A 20,342-nucleotide genomic window follows, 5' to 3' on the forward strand; every position below is an offset into this window, starting at 1 on the left:
AGTAAATTCTCGATTAATATGAGTAAAACTGAAAGGTGATGGAGAGAGATGTGTGATTATTGGTGCATATGCACCTGGGCATGAGAAGAAAGATCATGAGAGGCAAGTGTTTTGGGAGCAGCTGAATGAGTGTGTTAGTGGTTTTGATGCACGAGACCGGGTTATAGTGATGGGTGATTTGAATGCAAAGGTGAGTAATGTGGCAGTTGAGGGAATAATTGGTATGCATGGGGTGTTCAGTGTTGTAAATGGAAATGGTGAAGAGCTTGTAGATTTATGTGCTGAAAAAGGACTGGTGATTGGGAATACCTGGTTTAAAAAGCGAGATATACATAAGTATACGTATGTAAGTAGGAGAGATGGCCAGAGAGCGTTATTGGATTACGTGTTAATTGACAGGTACGCGAAAGAGAGACTTTTGGATGTTAATGTGTTGAGAGGTGCAACTGGAGGGATGTCTGATCATTATCTTGTGGAGGCTAAGGTGAAGATTTGTATGGGTTTTCAGAAAAGAAGAGTGAATGTTGGGGTGAAGAAGGTGGTGAGAGTAAGTGAGCTTGGGAAGGAGACTTGTGTGAGGAAGTACCAGGAGAGACTGAGTACAGAATGGAAAAAGGTGAGAACAATGGGAGTAAGGGGAGTGGGGGAGGAATGGGATGTATTTAGGGAATCAGTGATGGATTGCGCAAAAGATATATATATATATATATATATATATATATATATATATATATATATATATATATATATATATATATATATATATATATATATATATATATATATATATATATATATATAGATTGTGTGAGGAAGAACAAGGAGAGACTGAGTACAGAATGGAATAAAGACATAACAGGAGCGGAGGAGGAATGGGATGTATTTAGGGAAACAGTGATGGCTTGTGCAGAAGGTGCTTGGGGTATGAGAAATGTGGGAGGTGGGCTGATTAGAATGGGTAGTGAGAGGTGGGATGAAGAAGTAAGATTGTTAGTGAAAAAGAAGAGAGAGGTATTTGGACGATTTTTGCAGGAAAGTAATGCAAATGAGTGGGAGATGTAAAAAAGAAAGAAGCAGAATGTCATGAGAAAGGTGCAAGAGGTGTAAAAGAGGGCAAATGGGAGTTGGGGTGAGAGACTATCATTAAATTTTAGGGAGAATAAAAAGATGTTTTGTAACGAAGTAAATCAAGTGCGTAAGAAAAGGGAACAAATGGGAACTTCAGTGAAGGGGGCTTATGGGGAGGTGATAAAAAGTAGTGGTGATGTGAGAAGGAGATGCAGTCAGTATTTTGAAGGTTTGTTGAATGTGTTTGTTGATGGAGTGGCAGATATAGTGTGTTTTGGTCGAGATGGTGTGAAAAGTGAGACGGTTAGAGAGAATGATTTAGTAAACAGAGAAGAGGTAGTAAAAGCTTTGCGGAAGATGAAAGCCGCAAGGCAGCGGGTTTGAGTGGTATTGCAGTGGAATTAAAAATAAAACGGGGATAACTGTATTGTTGCCTAGTTGTTAAGGTTATTTAATGTATATATGAGTCTAGGTGAGGTGCCTGAGGATTTGCGGAAGGCTTGCATAGTGTCATTGTACAAAGGCAAAGGGGATAAAAGTGAGTGCACAGATTACAGAGGTATAAGTTTTTTGAGTATTTTTGGGAGGGTATTGATTGAGAGGGTGAAGGCAGGTACAGAGCATCAGATTGGGGAGGAGCATTGTGGTTTCAGAAGTGGTAGAGGATGTGTGGATCACGCAGAAAAGCAAATGGATTTTTATGTAGCATTAATTTTTCTGGAGAAAGCATATGATAGAGTTGATAGAGATTCTTTGTGGAAGGTATTAAGAATATGTGGTGTGAGAGGCAAATTGTTAGAAGCAATGAAAAGTTTTTATCGAGGATGTAAGGCATGTGTACGTGTAGGAAGAGAGGAAAGTGATTGGTTCTCAGTGAATGTAGGTTTGCGGCAGGGGTGTGTGATGTCTCCATGGTTGTTTGATTTGTTTATGGATGGGGTTGTTAGGGAGGTGAATGCAAGACTTTTGGAAAACAGGGGCAAGTATGCAGTCTGTTGTGGATGAGAAAGCTTGTGAAGTGAGTCAGTTGTTGTTCGCTGATAATACAGCGCTGGTGGCTGATTCGTGTGAGAAACTGCGGAAGCTGGTGACTGAGTTTGGTAAAGTGTGTGAAAGAAGAAAGCTGAGAGTAAATATGAATAACAGCAAGGTTATTAGGTACAGTAGAGTTGAGTGACAAGTCAATTGGGAAGTAAGTTTGATTGGAGAAAAACTGGAGGAAGTGATGTGTTTTAGATATCTGGGAGTGGATTTGGCAGCTGATGGAACCTTGGAAGCGGAAGTGAACCATATGATGGGGGAGGGGGCGAAAGTTGTGGGAGCGTTGAAGAATGTGTGGAAATCGAGAACATAATCTCGGAAAGCAAAAATGGGTATGCTTGAAGGAATAGCAGTCCAAACAATGTTATATGGTTACAAGGTGTGGGCTTAAGAAAGAGTTGTGCGGAGGAGGGTGGATATGATGGAAATGAGATGTTTCAGGACAATATGTGGTGTGAGGTGGTTTGATCGAGTAAGTAATAATAGGGTAAGAGAGATGTGTGGTAATAAAAAGAGTGTGGGTGGGAGAGCAGAAGAGGGTGTTTTGAAATGGTTTGGTCACATGGAGAGAATGAGTCAGAAAAGATTTTCCAAGAGGATATATGTATGAGAGGTGGGGGGAACGAGAAGTGGGAGAACAAATTGGAGTTGGCAAGATGTAGTGAAAATGATTTTTAGTGGTCGAGGCCTGAACATGCAGGAGGGTGCAAATCATGCAATGAATATAGTGAATTGGAACGATGTGGTATACCGGGGTCGACGTGCTGCCAATAGATTCAACCAGAGCATGTGAAGCGTCTGGGGTAAACCATGGAAAGTTCTGTGGGACCTGGTTATGGAAAGGGAGCTGTGGTCTCGCTGAATTATTACATGACAGCTAGAGACTGAGTGTGAACGAATGTGGCTCTCGTTGTCTTTTCCTAGCGCTATCTCGCGCAAATAGGTGGGGAGGACGTTGTGATTTTATTTTTGGCGGGGTCGCGATGGAAATGAATGAAGGCAGACATTATGAATTATGTACAATGTATATATGTATATGTCTCTGTGTGTACATATATGTATCCGTTGAGATGTTTACGTATGTATATTTTGCGTGTATGGACGTTTATATATATACATGTGCATGTGGGTGGGTTGGGCCATTGTTTCGTCTGTTTCCTTGTGCTACCTCGCTTACGCGGGAGATAGCGACAAAGCTAAATACATATCTATAGAAATAAATGATATGCATATATATATATATATATATATATATATATATATATATATATATATATATATATATATATATATATATATATATATATATATATATATATATATATATATATATATATATATATATATATATATATATATATATATATATATATATATATATATATATATTTTTTTTTTTTTTTTTTTTTTTTTTTACTTTGTCGCTGTCTCCCGCGTTTGCGAGGTAGCGCAAGGAAACAGACGAAAGAAATGGCCCAACCCCCCCCCCATACACATGTACATACACACGTCCACACACGCAAATATACATACCTACACAGCTTTCCATGGTTTACCCCATACGCTTCACATGCCTTGATTCAATCCACTGACAGCACGTCAACCCCTGTATACCACATCGCTCCAATTCACTCTATTCCTTGCCCTCCTTTCACCCTCCTGCATGTTCAGGCCCCGATCACACAAAATCTTTTTCACTCCATCTTTCCACCTCCAATTTGGTCTCCCTCTTTTCCTCGTTCCCTCCACCTCCGACACATATATCCTCTTGGTCAATTCTTTCCTCACTCATTCTCTCCATGTGCCCAAACCATTTCAAAACACCCTCTTCTGCTCTCTCAACCACGCTCTTTTTATTTCCACACATCTCTCTTACCCTTACGTTACTTACTCGATCAAACCACCTCACACCACACATTGTCCTCAAACATCTCATTTCCAGCACATCCATCCTCCTGCGCACAACTCTATCCATAGCCCACGCCTCGCAACCATACAACATTGTTGGAACCACTATTCCTTCAAACATACCCATTTTTGCTTTCCGAGATAATGTTCTCGACTTCCACACATTTTTCAAGGCTCCCAAAATTTTCGCCCCCTCCCCCACCCTATGATCCACTTCCGCTTCCATGGTTCCATCCGCTGACAGATCCACTCCCAGATATCTAAAACACTTCACTTCCTCCAGTTTTTCTCCATTCAAACTCACCTCCCAATTGACTTGACCCTCAACCCTACTGTACCTAATAACCTTGCTCTTATTCACATTTACTCTTAACTTTCTTCTTCCACACACTTTACCAAACTCAGTCACCAGCTTCTGCAGTTTCTCACATGAATCAGCCACCAGCGCTGTATCATCAGCGAACAACAACTGACTCACTTCCCAAGCTCTCTAATCCCCAACAGACTTCATACTTGCCCCTCTTTCCAGGACTCTTGCATTTACCTCCCTAACAACCACATCCATAAACAAATTAAACAACCATGGAGACATCACACACCCCTGCCGCAAACCTACATTCACTGAGAACCAATCACTTTCCTCTCTTCCTACACGTACACATGCCTTACATCCTCGATAAAAACTTTTCACTGCTTCTAACAACTTGCCTCCCACACCATATATTCTTAATACCTTCCACAGAGCATCTCTATCAACTCTATCATATGCCTTCTCCAGATCCATAAATGCTACATACAAATCCATTTGCTTTTCTAAGTATTTCTCACATACATTCTTCAAAGCAAACACCTGATCCACACATCCTCTACCACTTCTGAAACCGCACTGCTCTTCCCCAATCTGATGCTCTGTACATGCCTTCACCCTCTCAATCAATACCCTCCCATATAATTTACCAGGAATACTCAACAAACTTATACCTCTGTAATTTGAGCACTCACTCTTATCCCCTTTGCCTTTGTACAATGGCACTATGCACGCATTCCGCCAATCCTCAGGCACCTCACCATGAGTCATACATACATTAAATAACCTTACCAACCAGTCAACAATACAGTCACCCCCTTTTTTAATAAATTCCAATGCAATACCATCCAAACCTGCTGCCTTGCCGGCTTTCATCTTCCGCAAAGCTTTTACTAACTCTTCTCTGTTTACCAAATCATTTTCCCTAACCCTCTCACTTTGCACACCACCTCGACCAAAACACCCTATATCTGCCACTCTGTCATCAGACACATTCAACAAACCTTCAAAATACTCATTCCATCTCCTTCTCACATCACCACTACTTGTTATCACCTCCCCATTTACGCCCTTCACTGAAGTTCCCATTTGCTCCCTTGTCTTACGCACCCTATTTACCTCCTTCCAGAACATCTTTTTATTCTCCCTAAAATTTACTGATAGTCTCTCAACCCAACTCTCATTTGCCCTTTTTTTCACCTCTTGCACCTTTCTCTTGACCTCCTGTCTCTTTCTTTTATACTTCTCCCACTCAATTGCATTTTTTCCCTGCAAAAATCGTCCAAATGCCTCTCTCTTCTCTTTCACTAATACTCTTACTTCTTCATCCCACCACTCACTACCCTTTCTAAACAGCCCACCTCCCACTCTTCTCATGCCACAAGCATCTTTTGTGCAATCCATCACTGATTCCCTAAATACATCCCATTCCTCCCCCACTCCCCTTACTTCCATTGTTCTCACCTTTTTTCCATTCTGTACACAGTCTCTCCTGGTACTTCCCCACACAGGTCTCCTTCCCAAGCTCACTTACTCTCACCACCTTCTTCACCCCAACATTCACTCCTCTCTTCTGAAAACCCATACTAATCTTCACCTTAGCCTCCACAAGATAATGATCAGACATCCCTCCAGTTGCACCTCTCAGCACATTAACATCCAAAAGTCTCTCTTTCGAACGCCTGTCAATTAACACGTAATCCAATAACGCTCTCTGGCCATCTCTCCTACTTACATAAGTATACTTATGTATATCTCGCTTTTTAAACAGGTATTCCCAAACATCAGTCCTTTTTCAGCACATAAATCTACAAGCTCTTCACCATTTCCATTTACAACACTGAACACCCCATGCATACCAATTATTCCCTCAACTGCCACATTACTCACCTTTGCATTCAAATCACCCATCACTATAACCCGGTCTCGTGCATCAAAACCGCTAACACACTCATTCAGCTGCTCCCAAAACACTTGCCTCTCATGATCTTTCTTCTCATGCCCAGGTGCATATGCACCAATAATCACCCACCTCTCTCCATCAACTTTCAATTTTACCCATATTAATCGAGAATTTACTTTCTTACATTCTATCACATATATATATATACATATATATATATATATATATATATATATATATATATATATATATATATATATATATATATATATATATATATATATATATATATATATATATATATATATAAATATAAATATAAATATATATATATATATATATAAATATATATATATATATGCAGGAGGTTGAAAGGAGGGCAAGGAATAGAGTGAATTGGAGCGATGTGGTATACCGGGGTTGACGTGCTGTCAGTGGATTGAATCAAGGCATGTGAAGCGTCTGGGGTAAACCATGGAAAGCTGTGTAGGTATGTAGATTTGCGTGTGTGGACGTATGTATATACATGTGTCTGGGGGGGGGGGGGGGGTTGGGCCATTTCTTTCATCTGTTTCCTTGCGCTACTTCGCAAACTCGGGAGACAGCGACAAAGTATAAAAAAAAAAAATATATATATATATATATATTTTTTTTTTGATTTTTGCTTTGTCGCTGTTTCCCGCGTTTGCGAGGTAGCGCAAGGAAACAGACGAAAGAAATGGCCCAACCCACCCCCATACACATGTATATACATACGTCCACACACACAAATATACATACCTACACAGCTTTCCATGGTTTACCCCAGACGCTTTACATGCCCTGATTCAATCCACTGACAGCACGTCAAACCCGGTATACCACATCGCTCCAATTCACTCTATTCCTTGCCCTCCTTTCAACCTCCTGCATGTTCAGGCCCCGATCACACAAAATCTTTTTCACTCCATCTTTCCACCTCCAATTTGGTCTCCCTCTTCTCCTCGTTCCCTCTACCTCCGACACATATGTCCTCTTGGGCAATCTTTCCTCACTCATTCTCTCCATGTGCCCAAACCATTTCAAAACACCCTCTTCTGCTCTCTCAATCACGCTCTTTTTATTTCCACACATCTCTCTTACCCTTACGTTACTTACTCGATCAAACCACTTCACACCACACATTGTCCTCAAACATCTCATTTACAGCACATCCATCCCCCTGCGCACCACTCTATCCATAGCCCACGACTCGGAACCATACATTGTTGGAACCACTATTCCTTCAAACATACTCATTTTTGCTTCGCGAGATAATGTTCTCGACTTCCACACATTCTTCAAGTCTAACAGAATTTTCGCCCCCTCCCCCATCCTATGATCCACTTCCGCTTCCATGGTTCCATCCGCTGCCAGATCCACTCCCAGATATCTAAAACACTTTACTTATTCCAGTTTTTCTCCATTCAAACTCACCTCCCAATTGACTTCACCCTCAACCATACTGTACCTAATAACCTTGCTCTTATTCACATTTACTCTTAACTTTCTTCTTTCACACACTTTACCAAACTCAGTCACCAGCTTCTACAGTTTCTCACATTATTTGGTAAGGTTATTTAATGTATGTATGACTCATGGTGAGGTGCCTGAGGATTGGCGGAATGCGTGCATAGTGCCATTGTACAAAGGCAAAGGGGATAAGAGTGATTGCTCAAATTACAGAGGTATAAGTTGGTTGAGTATTCCTGGTAAATTATATGGCAGGGTATTGATTGAGAGGGTGAAGGCATGTACAGAGCATCAGTTTGGGGAAGAGCAGTGTGGTTTCAGAAGTGGTAGAGGATGTGTGGATCAGGTGTTTGCTTTGAAGAATGTATGTGAGAAATACTTAGAAAAGCAAATGGATTTGTATGTAGCATTTATGGATCTGGAGAAGGCATATGATAGAGTTGATAGAGATGCTCTGTGGAAGGTATTAAGAATATATGGTGTGGGAGGCAAGTTGTTAAAAGCAGTGAAAAGTTTTTATCGAGGATGTAAGGCATGTGTACGTGTAGGAAGAGAGGAAAGTGATTGGTTCTTAGTGAATGTAGGTTTGCGGCAGGGGTGTGTGATGTCTCCATGGTTGTTTAATTTGTTTATTTGTTTATATATATATATATATATATATATATATATATATATATATATATATATATATATATATATATATATATATATATATATATATATATATATATATATATATATATATATATATATATATATATATATATATATATATATATATATATATATATATATATATATATATATATATATATATATTTCCCTAACCCTCTCACTTTCCACACCACCTCGACCAAAACACCCTACATCTGCCACTCTATCATCAAACACATTCAACAAACCTTCAAAATACTCACTCCATCTCCTTCTCACATCACCACTACTTGTTACCACGGTCCCCACTTGCGCCCTTCACTGAAGTTCAAATTTGCTCCCTTGTCTTACGCACTTTATTTACCTCTTTCCAGAACATCTTTTTATTCTCCCTAAAATTTAATGATACTCTCTCACCCCAACTCTCATTTGCCCTTTTTTTCACCTCTTGCACCTTTCTCTTGACATCCTGTCTCTTTCTTTTATTCGTCTCCCACTCAACTGCATTTTTTCTCTGCACAAATCGTCCAAATGCCTCTCACTTCTCTTTCACTAATACTCTTACTTCTTCATCCCACCACTCACTACCCTTTCTAATCAACCAACCTCCCACTCTTCTCATGCCACAAGCATCTTTTGCGTAATCCATCACTGATTCCCTAAATACATCCTATTCCTCCCCCACTCCCCTTACTTACATTGTTCTCATCTTTTTCCATTCTGTACTCAGTCTCTCCTGGTACTTCCTCACACAAGTCTCCTTCCCAAGCTCACTTACTCTCACCACCATCTTCAACCCAACATTCACGATTTGGTAAACAGAGAAGAGGTAGTAAAGGCTTTGCGGAAGATGAAAGCCGGCAAGGCAGCAGGTTTGGATGGTATTGCAGTGGAATATATTAAAAAAGGGGTGACTGTATTGTTGACTGGTTGATAAGGTTATTTAATGTATGTATGACTCACGGTGAGGTGCCTGAGGATTGGCGGAATGCGTGCATAGTGCCATTGTACAAAGGCAAAGGGGATAAGAGTGAGTGCTCAAATTACAGAGGTATAAGTTTGTTGAGTATTCCTTGTAAATTATATGGGAGGGTATTGATTGAGAGGGTGAAAGCATGTACAGAGCATCAGATTGGGGAAGAGCAGTGTGGTTTCAGAAGTGGTAGAGGATGTGTGGATCAGGTGTTTGCTTTGAAGAATGTATGTGAGAAATACTTAGAAAAGCAAATGGATTTGTATGTAGCATTTATGGATCTGGAGAAGGCATATGATAGAGTTGATAGAGATGCTCTGTGGAAGGTATTAAGAATATATGGTGTGGGAGGCAAGTTGTTAGAAGCAGTGAAAAGTTTTTATCGAGGATGTAAGGCATGTGTACGTGTAGGAAGAGAGGAAAGTTATTGGTTCTCAGTGAATATAGGTTTGCGGCAGGGGTGTGTGATGTCTCCATGGTTGTTTAATTTGTTTATGGATGGGGTTGTTAGGGAGGTGAATGCAAGAGTTTTGGAAAGAGGGGCAAGTATGAAGTCTGTTGGGGATGAGAGAGCTTGGGAAGTGAGTCAGTTGTTGTTCGCTGATGATACAGCGCTGGTGGCTGATTCATGTGAGAAACTTCAGAAGCTGGTGACTGAGTTTGGTAAAGTGAGTGAAAGAAGAAAGTTAAGAGTAAATGTGAATAAGAGCAAGGTTATTAGGTACAGTAGGGTTGAGGGTCAAGTCAATTGGGAGGTGAGTTTGAATGGAGAAAAACTGGAGGAAGTGAAGTGTTTTGCATATCTGGGAGTGGATCTGGCACCGGATGGAACCATGGAAGAGGAAGTGGATCATAGGGTGGGGGAGGGGGCGAAAATGCTGGGAGCCTTGAAGAATGTGTGGAAGTCGAGAACATAATCTCGGAAAGCAAAAATGAGTATGTTTGAAGGAATAGTGGTTCCAACAATGTTGTATGGTTGCGAGACGTGGGTTATGGATAGAGTTGTGCGCAGGAGGATGGATGTGCCGGAAATGAGATGTTTGAGGACAATGTGTGGTGTGAGGTGGTTTGATCGAGTAAGTAAAGTAAGTGTAAGAGAGATGTGTGGAAATAAAAAGAGCGTGGTTGAGAGAGCAGGAGAGGGTGTTTTGAAATGGTTTGGGCACATGGAGAGAATGAGTGAGGAAAGATTGACCAAGAGGATATATGTGTCGGAGGTGGAGGGAACGAGGAGAAGAGGGAGACCAAATTGGAGGTGGAAAGATGGAGTGAAAAAGATTTTGTGTGATCGGGGAATGAACATGCAGGATGGTGAAAGGAGGGCAAGGAATAGAGTGAATTGGAGCGATGTGGTATACTGGGGTTGACGTGCTGTCAGTGGATTAAATCGGGGCATGTGAAGCGTCTGGGGTAAACCATGGAAAGCTGTGTAGGTATGTAAATTTTGCGTGTGTGGACGTATGTATATACATGTGTATGGGGGTGTGTTGGGCCTTTTCTTTCTTCTGTTTCCTTCCGCTACCTCGCAAACGCGGGAGACAGCGACAAAGCAAAAAAAAAAAAAGTATATATATATATATATATATATATATATATATATATATATATATATATATATATATATTTATATACATATATATATATATATATATATATATATATATATATATATATATATATATATATATATATATATATATATATATATATATATATATATATATATATACATACAACTCTATACATAGTCCACGCCTCGCAACCATACAACATTGTTGGAACCACTATTCCTTCAAACATACCCATTTTTGCTTTCCGAGATAATGTTCTTGACTTCCACACATTCTTCGAGGCTCCCAGAATTTTCGCCCCCTCCCCCACCCTATGATCCACCTCCGCTTCCATGTTTCCATCCGCTGCAGGATCCACTCCCAGATATCTAAAACACTTCACTTCCTCCAGTTTTTCTCCATTCAAACTCACCTCCCAATTGACTTGACCCTCAACCCTACTGTACCTAATAACCTTGCTCTTATTCACATTTACTCTTAACTTTCTTCTTTCACACACTTTTCCAAACTCAGTCACCAGCTTCTGCAGTTTCTCACATGAATCAGCAACCAGCGCTGTATCATCAGCGAACAACAATTGACTCACTTCCCAAGCTCTCTAATCCCCAACAGACTTCATCCTTGCCCCTCTTTCCAAAACTCTTGCATTCACCTCCCTAACAACCCCATCCATAAACAAATTAAACAACCATGGAGACATCACACACCCCTGCCGCAAATCTACATTCACTGAGAACCAATCACTTTCCTCTCTTCCTACACGTACACATGCCTTACATCCTCGATAAAAACTTTTCACTGGTTCTAACAACTTGCCTCCCACACCATTTATCCTTAATACCTTCCACAGAGCATCTCTATCAACTCTATCATATGCCGTTCTCCAGATCCATAAATGCTACATACAAATCCATTTGCTTTTCTAAGTATTTCTCACATACATTCTTCAAAGCAAACACCTGATCCACACATCCTCTACCACTTCTGAAACCACATTGCTCTTCCCCAATCAGATGCTCTGTACATGCCTTCACCCTCTCAATCAATACCCTCCCATATAATTTGCCAGGAATACTCAACAGACTTATACCTCTGTAATTTGAGCACTCACTCTTTTCCCCTTTGCCTTTGTACAATGGCACTATGCACGCATTCCGCCAATCCTCAGGCACCTCACCATGAGTCATACATACATTAAATAACCTTACCAACCAGTCAACAATACAGTCACCCCCTTTTTTAATAAATTCCAGTGCACTACCATCCAAACCTGCTGCCTTGCCGGCTTTCATCTTCCGCAAAGCTTTTACTACCTCTTCTCTGTTTACCAAATCATTTTCCGTAACCCTCGCACTTTGCACACCACCTCGAGCAAAACACCCTATATCTGCCACTCTATCATCAAACACATTCAACAAACCTTCAAAATACTCACTCCATCTCCTTCTCACATCACCACTACTTGTTATCACCTCCCCATTTGCGCCCTTCACTGAAGTTCCCATCTGCTCCCTTGTCTTACGTACTTCCAGAACATCTTTTTATTACGTATTATTGTCTTACGTACTTCCAGAACATCTTTTTATTACGTATTATTGTCTTACGTACTTCCAGAACATCTTTTTATTACGTATTATTGTCTTACCTACTTCCAGAACATCTTCTTATTCTCCCTAAAATTTAATGATACTCTCTCACCCCAACTCTAATATGCACTTTTTTTCACCTCTTGCACCTTTCTCTTGACCTTCTGTCTCTTTCTTTTATACGTCTCCCACTCAATTTCATTTTTTCCCTGCAAAAATCGTCCAAATGCCTCTCTCTTCTCTTTCACTAATACTCTAACTTCTTCATCCCACCACTCACTACCCTTTCTAATCAACCCACCTCCCACTCTTCTCATGCCACAAGCATCTTATGCGCAATCCATTACTGATTCCCTAAATACATCCCATTTCTCCACCACTCCCCTTACTTCCATTGTTCTCACCTTTTTCCATTCTGTACTCAGTCTCTCCTGGTACTTCCTCACACAAGTCTCCTTCCCAAGCTCACTTACTCTCACGACCCTCTTCACCCCAACATTCACTCTTCTTTTCTGGAAACCCATACAAATCTTCACCTTAGCCTCCACAAGATAATGATCAGACATCCCTCCAGTTGCACCTCTAAGCACATTAACATCCAAAAGTCTCTCTTTCGCACGCCTGTCAATTAAAACGTAATCCAATAACGCTCTCTGGCCATCTCTCCTACTTACATAAGTATACTTATGTATATCTCGCTTTTTAAACCAGGTATTCCCAATCATCAGTCCTTTTTCAGCACATAAATCTACAAGCTCTTCACCATTTCCATTTACAACACTGAACACCCCATGTATACCAATTATTCCCTCAACTGCCACATTACTCACCTTTGCATTCAAATCACCCAACACTATAACCCGGTCTCGTGCATCAAAACCACTAACACACTCATTCAGCTGCTCCCGAAACACTTGCCTCTCATGTTCTTTCTTCTCATGCCCAGGTGCATATGCACCAATAATCACCCATCTCTCTCCATCAACTTTCAGTTTTACCCATATTAATCGAGAATTTACTTTCTTACATACTATCACATACTTCCACAACTCCTGTTTCAGGAGTACTGCAACTACTTCCCTTGCTCTTGTCCTCTCACTAACCCCTGACTTTACTCCCAAGACATTCCCAAACAACTCTTCCCCTTTACCCTTGAGCTTCGTTTCACTCAGAGCCAAAACATCCAGGTTCCTTTCCTCAAACATACTACCTATCTCTCCTTTTTTCACATCTTGGTTACATCCACACACATTTAGGCACCTCAATCTGAGCCTTCCAGGAGGATGAGCACTCCCTGCGTGACTCCTTCTTCTGTTTCCCATTTTAGAAAGTTAAAAAAATACAAGGAGGGGAGGATTTCTGGCCCCCCGCTCCCGTCCCCTCTAGTCGCTTTCTACGACACGGGAGGAATATATATATATATATATATATATATATATATATATATATATATATATATATATATATATATATATATATATATATATATATATATATATATATATATATATATATATATATATATATATATATATATATATATACATATATATATATATATATATATATATATATATATATATATATATATATATATATATATATATATATATATGTATATATATATATATATATATATATATATATATATATATATATATATATATATATATATATATATATATATATATTTTTTTTTTTTTTTTTTGCTTTGTCGCTGTCTCCCGCGTTTGTGAGGTAGCGCAAGGAAACAGACGAAAGAAATGGCCCAACACACCCCGATACACATGTATATACATATGTCCACACACGCAAATATTCATACTTACACAGCTTTCCATGGTTTACCCAAGACGCTTCACATGCCCTGATTCAATCCACTGACAGCACGTCAACCCCGGTATACCACATCGATCCAATTCACTCTATTCCTTGCCCTCCTTTCACTCTCCTACAGGTTCAGGCCCCGATCACACAAAATCTTTTTCACTATATCTCTCCACCTCCAATTTGGTCTCCCACTTCCCCTCGTTCCCTCCACCTCCGACACATATATCCTCTTGGTCAATCTTTCCTCACTGATTCTCTCCATGTGCCCAAACCATTTCAAAACACCCTCTTCTGCTCTCTGAACCACGCTCTTTTTATTTCCACACATCTCTCTTACCCTTACGTTACTTACTCGATCACACCACCTCACGTGAGGAATGCGGGGGAAGTATTCTTTCTCCACTATCTCAAGATATATATATATATATATTCTTTCTTTTATATATATATATATATATATATATATATATATATATTTTTTTTTTTTTTTTTTATACCTTTTCGCTGTCTCCCGCGTCTGCGAGGTAGCGCAAGGAAACAGACGAAAGAAATGGCCCAACCCCCCCATACACATGTACATACACACGTCCACACACGCAAATATACATACCTACAAAGCTTTCCATGGTTTACCCCGGACGCTTCACATGCCTTGATTCAATCCACTGACAGCACGTCAACCCCTGTATACCACATCGCTCTAATTCATTCTATTTCTTGCCCTCCTTTCACCCTCCTGCATGTTCAGGCCCCGATCACACAAAATCCTTTTCACTCCATCTTTCCACCTCCAATTTGGTCTCCCTCTTCTCCTCGTTCCCTCCACCTCCGACACATATATCCTCTTGGTCAATCTTTCCTCACTCATTCTCTCCATGTGCCCAAACCATTTCAAAACACCCTCTTCTGCTCTCTCAACCACGCTCTTTTTATTTCCACACATCTCTCTTACCCTTACGTTACTTACTCGATCAAACCACCTCACACCACACATTGTCCTCAAACATCTCATTTCCAGCACATCCATCCTCCTGCGCACAACTCTATCCATAGCCCACGCCTCGCAACCATACAACATTGTTGGAACCACTATTCCTTCAAACATACCCATTTTTGCTTTCCGGGATAATGTTCTCGACTTCCACACATTTTTCAAGGCTCCCAAAATTTTCGCCCCCTCCCCCACCCTATGATCCACTTCCGCTTCCATGGTTCCATCCGCTGACAGATCCACTCCCAGATATCTAAAACACTTCACTTCCTCCAGTTTTTCTCCATTCAAACTCACCTCCCAATTGACTTGACCCTCAACCCTACTGTACCTAATAACCTTGCTCTTATTCACATTTACTCTTAACTTTCTTCTTCCACACACTTTACCAAACTCCGTCACCAGCTTCTGCAGTTTCTCACATGAATCCGCCACCAGCGCTGTATCATCAGCGAACAACAACTGACTCACTTCCCAAGCTCTCTCATCCCCAACAGACTTCATACTTGCCCCTCTTTCCAAAACTCTTGCATTTACCTCCCTAACAACCCCATCCATAAACAAATTAAACAACCATGGAGACATCACACACCCCTGCCGCAAACCTACATTCACTGAGAACCAATCACTTTCCTCTCTTCCTACACGTACACATGCCTTACATCCTCGATAAAAACTTTTCACTGCTTCTAACAACTTGCCTCCCACACCATATATTCTTAATACCTTCCACAGAGCATCTCTATCAACTCTATCATATGCCTTCTCCAGATCCATAAATGCTACATACAAATCCATTTGCTTTTCTAAGTATTTCTCACATACATTCTTCAAAGCAAACACCTGATCCACACATCCTCTACCACTTCTGAAACCACACTGCTCTTCCCCAATCTGATGCTCTGTACATGCCTTCACCCTCTCAATCAATACCCTCCCATATAATTTACCAGGAATACTCAACAAACTTATACCTCTGTAATTTGAGCACTCACTCTTATCCCCTTTGCCTTTGTACAATGTATATATATATATATATGTATATGTATATATATATATATATATATATATATATATATATATATATATATATATATATATATATATATATATATATATATATATATATATATATATATATATATATATATATATATATATATATATATATATATATATATATATATATATATATACGTACATATATATATATATATATATATATATATATATATATATATATATATATATATATATATATATATATATATATATATATATACGTATATATATATATTTAAACTTACCTCCCAATTGACTTGACCCTCAACCCTACTGTACCTAATAACCTTGCTCTTATTCGCATTTACTCTTAACTTTCTTCTTTCACACACTTTACCAAACTCAGTCACCAGCTTCTGCAGTTTCTCACATGAGTCATCCACCAGCGCTGTATCATCTGCGAACAACAACTGACTCACTTTCCAAGCTCTCTCATCGACAAGAGACTGCATACTCTCCCCTCTTTCCAAAACTTTTGCATTCACATCCCTAACAACCTCATCCATAAAGAAATTAAACAATCATGGAGACGTCACATACCTACATGACGCAAACCTACATTCATTGAGAACCAATCACTTTCCTCTCCTCCTACACGTACACATGCCTTATATCATCGATAAAAACTCTTCACTGCTACTAACAATTTGCATCCCACGCCATATATTCTTGATACCTTCCATCGAGCACCTCTATCAACTCTCTCATATGCCTTTTCCAGATCAATGAACGCTACACACAAATCCATTTGCTTTTCTAAGTATTTCTCACATACATTCTTCAATGCAAACACCTGATCCACACATCCTTTAACACTTCTGAAACCACACTGTTTTTCCCCAATCTGATGCTCTGTACATGCCTTCACCCTCTCAATGAATACCCTCCCATATAATTACCAGGAATACTCAACAAACTTATACCTCTGCAATTTGAGCACTCAATCTTATCCCCTTTGCCTTTGTATAATAGCATTATGAAAACATTCCGCCAATCCTCACGCACCTCACCATGAATCATACATACATCAAATAACCTTACCAACCAGTCAATACAATCGAAACCTGCAGCCTTGCCGGCTTTCATCTTCCGCAACCCTTTTACTACCTCATCTCTGTTTACCAAATTATTTTCCCTGACCCTCTCACTTTGCACACCACCTCGACCAAAACACCCCATATCTGCCATTCTATCATCAAACACATTCAACAAATTTCTAAATACTCACTCCATCTCCTTCTCACATCACCACTACTTGTTAACACCTCCCCATTAGCCCCCTTCACTGAAGTTTCCATTTGCTCCCTATTTTTACGCACTTTAATTACCGTCTTCCAAAACATGTTTTTATTCTCACCATAATTTAATGATACTCTCTCACCCCAAACTCCCATTTGCCCTCTTTTTCACCTCTTGCACCTTTCTCTTCACCTCCTGCCTCTTTCTTCTTGAGAGAAACTGGAGGAAGTAAAGTGTTTTAGATATCTGGGAGTTGATCTGGCAGCGGATGGAACCATGGAAGTGGAAGGGAATCATAGGGTGGGGGAGGGGGCGAAAATTCTGGGAGCCTTGAAGAATGTAAATCGAGAACATTATCTCGAATAGCAAAAATGGGTATGTTTGAAGGAATAGTGGTTCTGACAATGTTGTATATCTGCGAGGCGTGGGCTATGGATAGAGTTGTGCGCTGGGAGGATGGATGTGCTGGAAATGAGATATTTGAGGACAATATGTGGTGTGAAGTGGTTTGATCGAGTAAGTAATGTAAGGTTAAGAGAGATGTGTGGAAATAAAAAGAGTGTGGTTTAGAGAGCTGAAGAGGGTGTTCTGAAACGGTTTCGTCACATGAAGAGAATGAGGGAGGAAAGATTGACCAAGAGGATATATCTGTCGGAGGTGGAGGGAACGAGGAGAGGTGGGACATTGTAGGTGGAAAGATGGAGTGAAAAAGATTTGGAGTGATCGGGGCCTGAACATGCCGGAGTTTGAAAGGCGTGCAAGGAATAGAGTGAATTGGAGTGATGTGGAATACCGGGGTAGACGTGCTGTCATTGTATGAAACCAGGGCATGTGAAGCGTCTGGGGTAAACCAAGGAAATTTCTGTGGGGCCTGGATGTGGAAAGGGAGCTGTGCTTTCGGTGCATTATTACTTGACAGATAGAGACTGAGTGTGAACGAATGGGGCCTTTGGTGTCTTTTCCTAGCGCTACCTCGCACACATGAGGGGGGAGTGGGTTGTTATTCCATGTGTGGCGAGGTGACGATGGGAATAAATAAAGGCAGAAAGTATGAATTATGTACATGTCTATATATGTATATGTCTGTGTGTGTGTATATATATGTGTACATTGAGATGTATAGGTATGTATATTTGCGTGTGTGGACGTGTATGCATATACATGTGTATGTGGGTGGGTTGGGCCATTCTTTCGTCTATTTCCTTGCGCTACCTCGCTAACGCGGGAGACAGCGACAAAGGAAAATAAATAAATGAATATAATAATATGTATATATATATATATATATATATATATATATATATATATATATATATATATATATATATATATATATATATATATATGTACATATATATATATATATATATATATATATATATATATATATATATATATATATATATGTACATATATATATATATATATATATATATATATATATATATATATATATATATATATATATATATATATATATATATATATATATATATATATATATATATATATATATATATATATATATATATATATATATATATATATATATATATATATATATATATATATATATGTATATATATGCATATATATGTATATATATATGTATATGATATGATAGAGTTGATAGAGATGTTCTGATGAAGGTATTAACAATATATGGTGTGCGAGGAAAGTTGTTAGAAGCAATGAAAAGTTTGTATCGAGGATGTAAGGCTTGTATACGTGTAGGAAGAGAGGAAAGTGATTGGTTCTCAGTGAATGTAGGTTTGCGGCAGGGGTGTGTGATGTCTACATGGTTGTTTAATTTGTTTACGGATGGGGTTGTTAGGGAGGTAAATGCAAGAGTTTTGGAAAGAGGGGCAGGTATGCAGTCTGTTGTGGATGAGAGAGCTTGGGAAGTGAGTCAGTTGTTGTTCGCTTGTGATACACCGCTGGTGGCTGACTCATATGAGAAACTGCAGAAGCTGGTGACTGAGTTTGGTAAAGTGTTTGAAAGAAGAAAGTTGAGGGTAAATGTGAATAAGAGCATAGTTATTAGGTACAATAGGGTTGAGGGACAAGTCAACTGGGAAGGAAGTTTGATGGAGAAAAAATGAAAAAAGTAAAGTGTTTTATATATCTGGGAGTTGATCTGGCAGCGGATGGAACCATGGAAGCGGAAGTTAGTCATAGGGTTGGGGAGGGGGAGAAAATTCATGGAGCCTTGAAGAATGTTTGGAATTCTAGTACATTATCTTGGAGAGCAAAAATGTGTACGTTTGAAGGAACATTGGTTCCAACAATGTTGTATGGTTGCGAGGCGTGGGCTATGGATAGAGTTGTGCGCAGGAAGGTGGATGTGCTAGAAATGAGATGTTTGAGGACAATATGTGGTGTGAGGTGGTTTGATCGAGTAAGTTATGTAAGGGTAAGAGAGATGTGTGGTAATAAAAAGAGTGTGGTTGAGAGAGCAGAAGAGGATGTTTTCAAATCTTTTGGTCACATGTAGAGAATGAGTGAGGAAAGATTGACCAAGAGTATATACTAGTCAGAGGTGGAGTAGAAGTGGGAGACCAAATTTGAGGAGGAAAGATGGAGTGAAAAAGATTTCGAGTGATCGGGGCCTGAACATGCAGGAGGGTGAAACTCGTGCAATGAATAGAGTGAATTGGAACGATGTGGTATATCGGGGTCGACGTGCTGTCAATGTATTGAACAAGGGCATGTGAAGCG

The sequence above is a fragment of the Panulirus ornatus genome, chromosome 20 (genome assembly GCF_036320965.1).
Source record: "Panulirus ornatus isolate Po-2019 chromosome 20, ASM3632096v1, whole genome shotgun sequence".
NCBI lineage: Eukaryota > Metazoa > Arthropoda > Malacostraca > Decapoda > Palinuridae > Panulirus > Panulirus ornatus.